Here is an 8,789-nt window from a genome sequence, read left to right as displayed (position 1 = left end):
CTTTTCCCCTCTCATGCTCTCTCTCACGGTCTCTCTCTCAAATAAATAAATAAAATCTTTTTTTTTTTTAAGTATCTGTTTCCAGAATAGATTCTAGCTTTTTAGTAAGACTAGAAGAAAAGTCTGTTTCTGCTAGTGTGATCCTGAAAGCTGGATAAATTCATTGACTTCTCCAATACTAAAGCCTAGAAGGACGTGGAATGACAATTAGTCTAGCTCACCCTTTGGTAGCTCCCCACCACCACCACCACCAGCATGCTGGTTTGTACTCACTACTCAAGATTTCTTTATTTGCAGGATCATAAATGGAAACTATCAGAGCATGAGACCCACATTCACTTACTTAGCTGATTCCTTGCACTAGTTGCCACATATATTTGGACCTCTGCAACCGTCCCCAACACGAGCTGACCTGTGTGTTCCAATGTTTTTCAAGACTAACTGGCCACAAAGGGGAACTGAATATGAACATGCATGCAAACCTCATCAGTTCCCTTTGCAACCAGCTGAAAGTTGTTTTTAATATAGAGGAAACAGTGTTTTTCTTGTGAGTATAAACAATTTACAGCATTTCTGCTTCTGACAGGTCAGGGGACATACAAGAGAACACCGCACTAAATTGTGAGAAAGGCACTTTAAAGAGAAAGTAGGAAAACAGCAAAAATTGAATTGAGGAAGAGAAAGAGGTGCTGCTGTGTACAGGAAAGGAACAAAGCAGAGGTGGGAGACTGGGTACTAGAAAGTCTTAATAAGTAATAGAACACGAGAAGAGGCAGGAACTGTAGAAAGGAAATGTCTATAACAGGAAAGGGCCTGTAGCAGCACTTCCAGTGGTATTAATGGAAGGCATTACAATCTCTTGGCCCAGAAGTTTGCCATTGGATAAAATTGGAAAATATAACCCATTAGAGTGATTACTATTCCCACATGAGTTCATGCTACTGAGCCAGGTTTAGTGCCTTGTTGCCATTTCAGAATGCGGTGTGGTGACCCAGTTAGCCGCTCTGATTATTGAGCAAAACCAGGGGTCTATAAGAAAGCATAGAGACCTAAGCACCTAACATGAATGTCACAAAGCTCCTAAAAGCAATCTCTCTAGCAATAAAAATGCCTACTACGTGCTGAGCAAGAGACACAGGTCAGATTCACCACAAAAGAAGATTGCGGGAAACTGCTTGGGGACCGCCAACCATACATCAAGCAGCAGCCCCCAGACGTGCACCTGAGTTGCCCTGAGGGCATTACTGTTTTAGTATCTGAAGGCACAGCTGAACTGCAGGTGGCCCCTACTTGCCAGCCGCTGATGCAGTGAATGTTCCGCAAGATCCAGAATTTCTATTAACAGGATCTAAAGAACATCTCATTCAAACTTTATTAAATGCTGAAAATACTTGGCTACCTTCCCAGCCTGCTGGGGATCCATACTATATTGAAATGCTTCGATTAACAAGTAAGTCACCAGCTCTCTATTTCATTTGAGATCTGTAATTATTAGACACCCTCTCTCATGATCTGGTGAGATGTGCCTCTTGCAACTCCCATCCTTCACCGATCCTTTCAGCTTGCTCTCTGGAACTACACACACACATTTTTGCTGTAATATCTTTCCTTCTGTCTTTTGCTATAAGGCTACGTAATCTCATTCTCCCAACTCTTTTCCTGGTATCCTGCAAGGTGCCCTCACTGTCCTCTTCCGCTTATTCAACTTCCAGAGCATGGCTCTGATGAGCCCATGATCGGTCTGTTACCGCTCTTGTCCTGGGCAGTGCTCTTATTCATGAAAGCTGAAGTTGAATTACCCTTCATGAGTTACTCCCCGCCTCCCTCCCACCTCTCTTGCTTCCAGACCAGCTTCCACTGCCTCTCTTCCTACTTCCAATGTTTACCTTCAGCTTCTGGCCATTCCATTTTGACATTTGAGTATTTGGATAACATATATTGAATGTTTCTTCCTGGCCAGGTATATATTTATTAGCTTGTTTAGTCCTCATAACAACACTATGAGTTAGGTACTCCTAACTCTTATTAAATAATCTCTCAGTAGAAGGAAGAATAGAAGGAAGTAAGGAAAAACAGGAGAAGGCATTTTCTCATAGAAAAAAAAAAGTAAAAAGTAGAAGGAAGAGTAGAAGGAAGCAATTTCTCAGTAGAAGGAAGAGAGCTTGTCCAAGGTTATATAGTAAGTGGTAGAGCCAGACACTGAACTCGAGCAGTCTCGCTGCAAGGGCTGCCCTTCTGACCTGGCTGGTACGCTGACTCTCAGTTCTGTTATTTAATAATGTTTACTGTCATTGGGCCAAGAAGACCTATTGGATCCAGCCCACCATGATCCCCACTATGGCCTAACTGTGATGGGAGGGAGATACTGTTCCAATGCTCAAGACTCTTCTCCTGGTCCAAGAGACGTTCTGTGCTTTCAAATCATCTGCACGTCTGTTCTCAGGTGTTTGAATTTGTAGTATAAGAAAACATTTCTGTGTTCTCAGGGAATGTCTCATCTGGACTCCATTTATGAAATGCCAAGCTAATCATAATTCTCTCTGCAAATTCTTTAGCATGGTCTTTTAGAGCTGTATATCAAAAGGCCAGGGTTTATCTACATTTTTTCCTAGAAAGTTTCTTTAAAGCGAAAGAGAAAACATCTTACTTTGTGGTGTCTGGCAAAAGAAACCATAAGGAAAGGAGAAAGCAAGGCCCACACTGATAGAAGTGATTAACAACCCATAAAAACACCAAAAGATTCGTATCCAGAATACATGCTATTTCAATAGTTTGAAAGAAATGAGTAAAGAAGCAGCAACTAATTAAGGGGGAACGGAGGGGGGGGAGAGGTCCCGATACAAACAGGCCATTTACCCAAGAAGAAACCTGAATGGGGCAGGGGGGACAAAACATGAGCCAATGCTCCATTTCAATTGTAATCAGGGAAGCACAAATTAAAGCCACAGGGAGATGCCATTCACACCTACTAGATGGACTAAAGTTAGTAAAAATGACAAAACCAAGTATTGGGAAACAACTCATGTCTCACTAGAGTCCCGTCTCTCACTAGTTGGGAGAAGTATATACATCGATAAAATCACTTTGGAGAGCAATTTGTCACAACAGAGATCAGTTGCGAATGTGCATACCCTATGAGCAAGCATTTCTACTTCTAGGAGTCGGCCATCGAGAAATTTCACGCATGTGCCCAGGGCATACAGGAGACCATGGTTTCTAATAGTGAAAAAGTGGAAACCACCTAAGGGCCCACTGTCAGGTGAAATGGAGAATTGAGCTATTTTTTGTTCCCACAGTGAAACCCTGTGTATCAGTGTAGTGAGTGAGGAGACCTACATATATCAGCACAAACAGAAATTGAGTGAAAAAGTTACAAAAGGGTGCAGTAGTAAGATATTCGTTGTGTCCGTTTTAAAAAACAAAAACTAATACCTATCGTTATATATAGCTGTGTTATAAAAGAAGAAAAATGCACATCAGAATGACAATACTAACTTGGGGAAAGAGGATACCTCAGGATGAGCTTTAGTGAAGTTAGCTTTGGGGTTACATCTGGGTACAAGAGAACAGTGAAGCAAATAGGGCCAAAAGTTAACATCTGTTCAGTTTGGGTGATGGGTGCTTGCTGCTCGCTATGTTGTGTCTTCCCCCTTTTTTGGGTGCTTGAAATGTTTTAGAACTAAAGAAAGATGATACGTGGAATGAGCCCACCAGAATAGAACTGTGTAGAAGTTGACTATGGACCCTGCAGTAACTGTATGACTTCCTAAAGCAAAAAGAGATTCTCTGCCTCATCCACACCTGTACTCAAACCATAATTAGAAAGTTCTTCCAGATCTCATCTTAGGATGGTTCTTGATGCCTTTCTTTGGCTAGAAGCAAAATTAAGGGCGAGTGCTCCAAACCTTTATTCAAGATCCCCCCCTCCCAGTTCCACCTGTAGGCTCTTGTACTAGAATACTGTCCGTGTTTCAGGCAGGGCTTTCCCAGAGTGGGCAAATGTGCCACAGCTAGAGAACCAGCCTTTAAGATGTTGGCTTTTTGACTGCACACAATTTGGATGAGTGGTAAACAGATTTTTTTGTCCCAAATACATGTTATTACCAATTTTGGGTTTTGGGTTTTTGTTTTTTGTTTTTTTAAGACATCTCAGTAGTTAACCATGGGCTTGGGCAGACGGAAATGAAAACAAAAAGCATTATCTTAGCAGAGTCAGTTTCCGTAGAGTCAGAGCCCACTAACTCACATCCCCTATGAAAAAGGCAGTTCTCCTGACACCACTTGCAGTGTAGTTTAAGTGACGATCATGTGTGTCCAGCGCCTAGCAGCGTAAAAGTTACACACAAATAACTCCAACTTTGCTGCTCATTTTCTTGCATGTGAACTTGAAAGGGGGGAAATAAGAGGCCTAGCAGAAGTTTAGGACAAACCTAGCACTTCCTTTCCAGCTTTGAGTCTGTTACCATCCCCCAGCCAGCGCTGGTGTCTGTCTGCAAACCAGACTGAACCGACGTACTGCTGCAGCCACATACCGTTGTGTGTGCTCACCGGGGCCGCGTCGCTGTGAAAAAAGACGTGGCCTCAGCCAGCGTGAGAGCATGCCTTAGTTTCTGTCTCAGCTGACACAATTCCGATTACATTCTGGGTTTTGAATACTTTATTCTGATGAAAAAATAGAAGTTTCTTGGCAAGTTATGGCATCTGTTGGTACCTGACCTAAAAGGCTCTCCTTGTTAGATGTCACAACTGTTGTGAACGTTTTTGCCACTCTTGAGCTTTTGCGTTTATGTTTGTGGTTTTTGACCAAAAAATAAGCTATGCATTCTCCCTATAATTTCTGCTGTTTGATTAATAGGAAGTTCTTTCCCAATCACTTATTTTTAAATCTTTTCATGGTTCCATTATTTACATGCAACAATCTATATATAATCTTAATAATGTTTTGTGTGTGATATGAGGTAAGGCTATAAACTGACTTTTTGATTAATAAGCACGGCACTTTTTATTAATCCATCCCTTCCTTCCCCTAGGCTTTTTGTGATATCTCCCTTTATTTGCAGTGGTTCTTTCTGAGGGAGGAAAGTGTGTTGCAGTCACTCAGAAAACTTTTCAAAAATTCACTTAACACCACTTTGCAAGATTCTGGCACATCTTGAGCAACAGAATCTTAGGTTTCCCTCTGATCATTCCTGCCCCTACTCTTTTGAGAGGCGTTAATCACGTTATATAATCTTCTCCTGTATCATTGAGGGCCTGCTTAGAGATGTGTATTCTGTTCCAGTGATAAGCTTATCCTTGTATCTGGTGCACAGAGTTCTCCTTATTGAAAGATAAGAATATACATTAATATCTGGTAAAATAAGTCTCCATTCATATTTCAAAAACCTAGGGCATCTGGGTGGCTCAGTTGGTTAAATGTCTGCCTTCACCTCAGGTCATGATCTTGGGGTCCTGGGCCCATATCCGGCTCCCTGCTTAGTCGGGAGCCTGTTTCTCCCAATCCCTCTGCCCTCATACTCGCTGATGTGTCCTCTCTCTTTCTCTCTCTCTCTCTCTCTCTCTCTCTCTCTCACACACACACACACACACACACACACACACAAATAAATAAATAAATAAAATCTTTTTTTAAAAACCTTAAAAATAGCCTGGTAATATGTTTCTGCAAAATCCAGGTTGCCTGCTAGGAGAACTCCATTTCATGCTGTTTTCTCTTGTGGGTAACTTTCAGTAAGGCTTTGCTTCAAAGAGTTGTAATTTTATTAGTTCTACTTTTATACTGGCAGGACTGAAGAATCCATTTTAAAAAGAAGTTGAAAATAAAACCTTCTGGACTTGAATAAAATTTCCTTTTTCTAGTGACCTGATCAAAGAAGTTGAAAATAAAACCTTCTGGACTTGAACAAAATTTCTTTTTTCTAGTGATCTGATCTTAGAAAGCTAACCATCATCAAACCCAGCACTGCTGGGTTTTCCAAAACGAACAGCAGTACTCAGCATTGGGTATCTGCCTGGCAGCCAGGCATTTTATTTTGCCCTTGTTTAGTTTTGCATATGTTAGATGCTATTTAGAAACTTGTTCTGAGTATCTTTTGCAAGGTGAGGATATATGTATACTCGGGAATTACCTTTTTCTGCATGCTTCTAGAACTAAACGTTGGATTGGGGGATGTAGGGACAAGTGTTTGCTGCTTGAAAACACTAATGCTTAGTAAGAAATTAAAGATTATATATAATAAATAGCTTTAAATTTTGTAAGTCAGTATCATGTTAAAAATATACAAACATGGGGCACCTGGGTGGCTCAGTGGGTTAAGCCTCTGCCTTCAGCTCAGGTCATGATCCCAGGACCCTAGGATTGAGCCCCACATGGGGCTCTCTGCTCAGCAGGGAGCCTCCTTCCCCCTCCCCCCTCTGGCTACTTCTCTGCCTACTTGTGATCTCTCTCTGTCAAATAAATATATATGTAATCTAAAAAAAAATTTACAAACATTTGCAAGATTCAGGTTACTCTAAGACTTTATTAGTGAAACTTCTGTCAATAAATAAAATCCATTATAAACTTAAGCTCAGATTGACTTTTATCAAAATTTATTTTACCACAATTATTATACCAAGAATTAACTCAGTGTGCTTTTTAATTTTATTTTTTAAAGAATGCCATTGTGTGGGGCACCTGGGTGGCTCAGTCAATTAAGCATCTCTTTTTTTTTTTTTAAGATTTTATTTATTTATTTGTCAGAGAGAGAGAGGGTGGGAGAGCTGAAGCCGGGGGAGCAGCAGGCAGAAAGAGAAGCAGCCTCACCAGTGAGCAGGGAGCCTGACACAGGACTTGATCCCAGGACCCCGGGATCACGACCTGAGCTGAAGGCAGACGCCCAGTCAGCTGAGCCACCCAGACGTCCCAAGCATCTGACTCTTGGATTTCCACTCAGGTCATGATCTCATGATTGTGGGATCTGCCTGTGTCAGGGTCCATGCTCAGTAGGGAGTCTGCGTGAGAACTCTTTCCCTCTCCCTCTGCCCCTCCCCTTCCCCCCCCCCCATGCACGCACGCACGCAATGTAATCTAACCATTCAAGCTGTTACGTTTATAATAGAGACACGTAGGGATATAAATTGTTTACCAAAAATATAAAAAAAAATTTTTTTACCTTTGAGAACACGAGAGAAAATTAGTGTTGCCATCGTTTAAGATTTTATTTATTCATTTGAGAGAGAGTGAGAGCATGAGAGGGGAGAAGGTCAGAGGGAGAAGCAGACTCCCTGTGGAGCAGGAAGCCCAATGTGGGACTCAATTCTGGGACTCCAGGATCATGACCTGAGCCAAAGGCAGTTGCTTAACCAACTGAGCTACCCAGGCACCCAGTATTGTCACATTTTAAAACCATACAAACAGAAATGCTAAATTTCAATTTGGTGGTATTTGCTAACATTGTCAGAGCAAAGTAATGTAAATTTTTTCTAAGCTGCTAATTTTTCTGCAAATTTCCATTTTTATTCTCAAATATTTCTTGTTTTTTTAAATATAATTCTGCTTTGACCTGTTCCTTATTCAGTCAGTCACGTGCACTCACTAATACACGGTTGCACAGTAATTATATACAAACCAAATCTCATTAAAATAAATTCAACCCTAACAAAATTCTTCATACTCTTTACCATTGATTCCCCAGCCACTGGTCCACCTGAAGTTTGAAGAATTATTCTAACTCTAAGAAATTCTACTCTGTGACAAACATATGAGGGGATCCTTGGACTTTGTCATAACAACTTTTACATATTTACCCAATGGCATTCTGGTTCTGTGTGTGACCAAAAAAACTGAATAAATGCTGGACAAAATTTTAAAAATAGTTGCCTTAATGACAGCTCCTGATTCCAACTGTATGATGTTCTGTGCAGCTATATCGAGATACATTGACTACATTGACTAGATACACCCACTTTTTCAGTTCTATTAAGCAACCCCCCTTCCCTGTCTCACTCATCTGCTCATTTGTTCACTCATTCAATTATTCAACAGATACCTATTGGCCACCTGTGTGCCTTGAAGTACACTAAGTTCCCAGGAGCCCTTGCTAAATAAGAACCCTTTTTCTTAGAGCTTACTCTCCATTTAATTTTGAGCATACGTGAAGATTTCAGAATTTGCTCCCTTTAATTCTAATCTGTTAAGTTTTCTTTATTATAAAATATTACAAACACTCAGCCATATGCCAAAAATAATATAATAAATACCCAAGTACTATCACACAGGTTTAACCGACTTAACATTTTGCCATGTTTGCTTCAAATCTCTCCAGCTGTAACCATATAACTCAAAATTGGTTGTGTTATGCTGTGTATATTATGCACATTTTGTACCTTTATTGCATATCTATAGGTCCAGAAAGAATATGGTATTTTATGTGTTTTTGTATTTTACATAAATGATCTCATATGGTGTGTCTACCTTTTTGCAGTTGGGTTTTGGGGTGTTTTTCTATTCAGCATTTTTCTGATAATTCTCCCATGTTGACACGTGCAGGTGTAGTTCATTTCATGAAAGCACTGTGTAATACTCCATTTTGTGAATAGTGTATTTCTCCATTCCTTTGCTGATGGATACCCAACTCAGATCATTTCAGTTGTTTGATATCATGACCCAGCAGTTCACTGAGCATCATTATGTATAAGTTTTCTTGTAAACATGTTCAAGTGGTTCTGTCAGATGTAAACCTAGTATCAGACATGGTAGACCATAGGCTGTGCCTGTTTTCAATTTTACTCTATCACAACATGGTCCA

At 40.5% G+C, this 8,789-nt stretch overlaps 1 protein-coding gene across 13 annotated transcripts in view; it reads left to right on the top strand.

Moving 5' to 3' along the window:
- The window catches only part of CASK (calcium/calmodulin dependent serine protein kinase), a 348,007-nt gene that overhangs the window by 193,831 nt on the left and 145,387 nt on the right, over positions 1-8,789 (top strand). The window lies entirely within an intron of this gene.

Source organism: Mustela erminea, chromosome X, assembly GCF_009829155.1.
Source record: "Mustela erminea isolate mMusErm1 chromosome X, mMusErm1.Pri, whole genome shotgun sequence".
NCBI lineage: Eukaryota > Metazoa > Chordata > Mammalia > Carnivora > Mustelidae > Mustela > Mustela erminea.
This window is presented reverse-complemented; position numbering and strand designations above follow the sequence as displayed.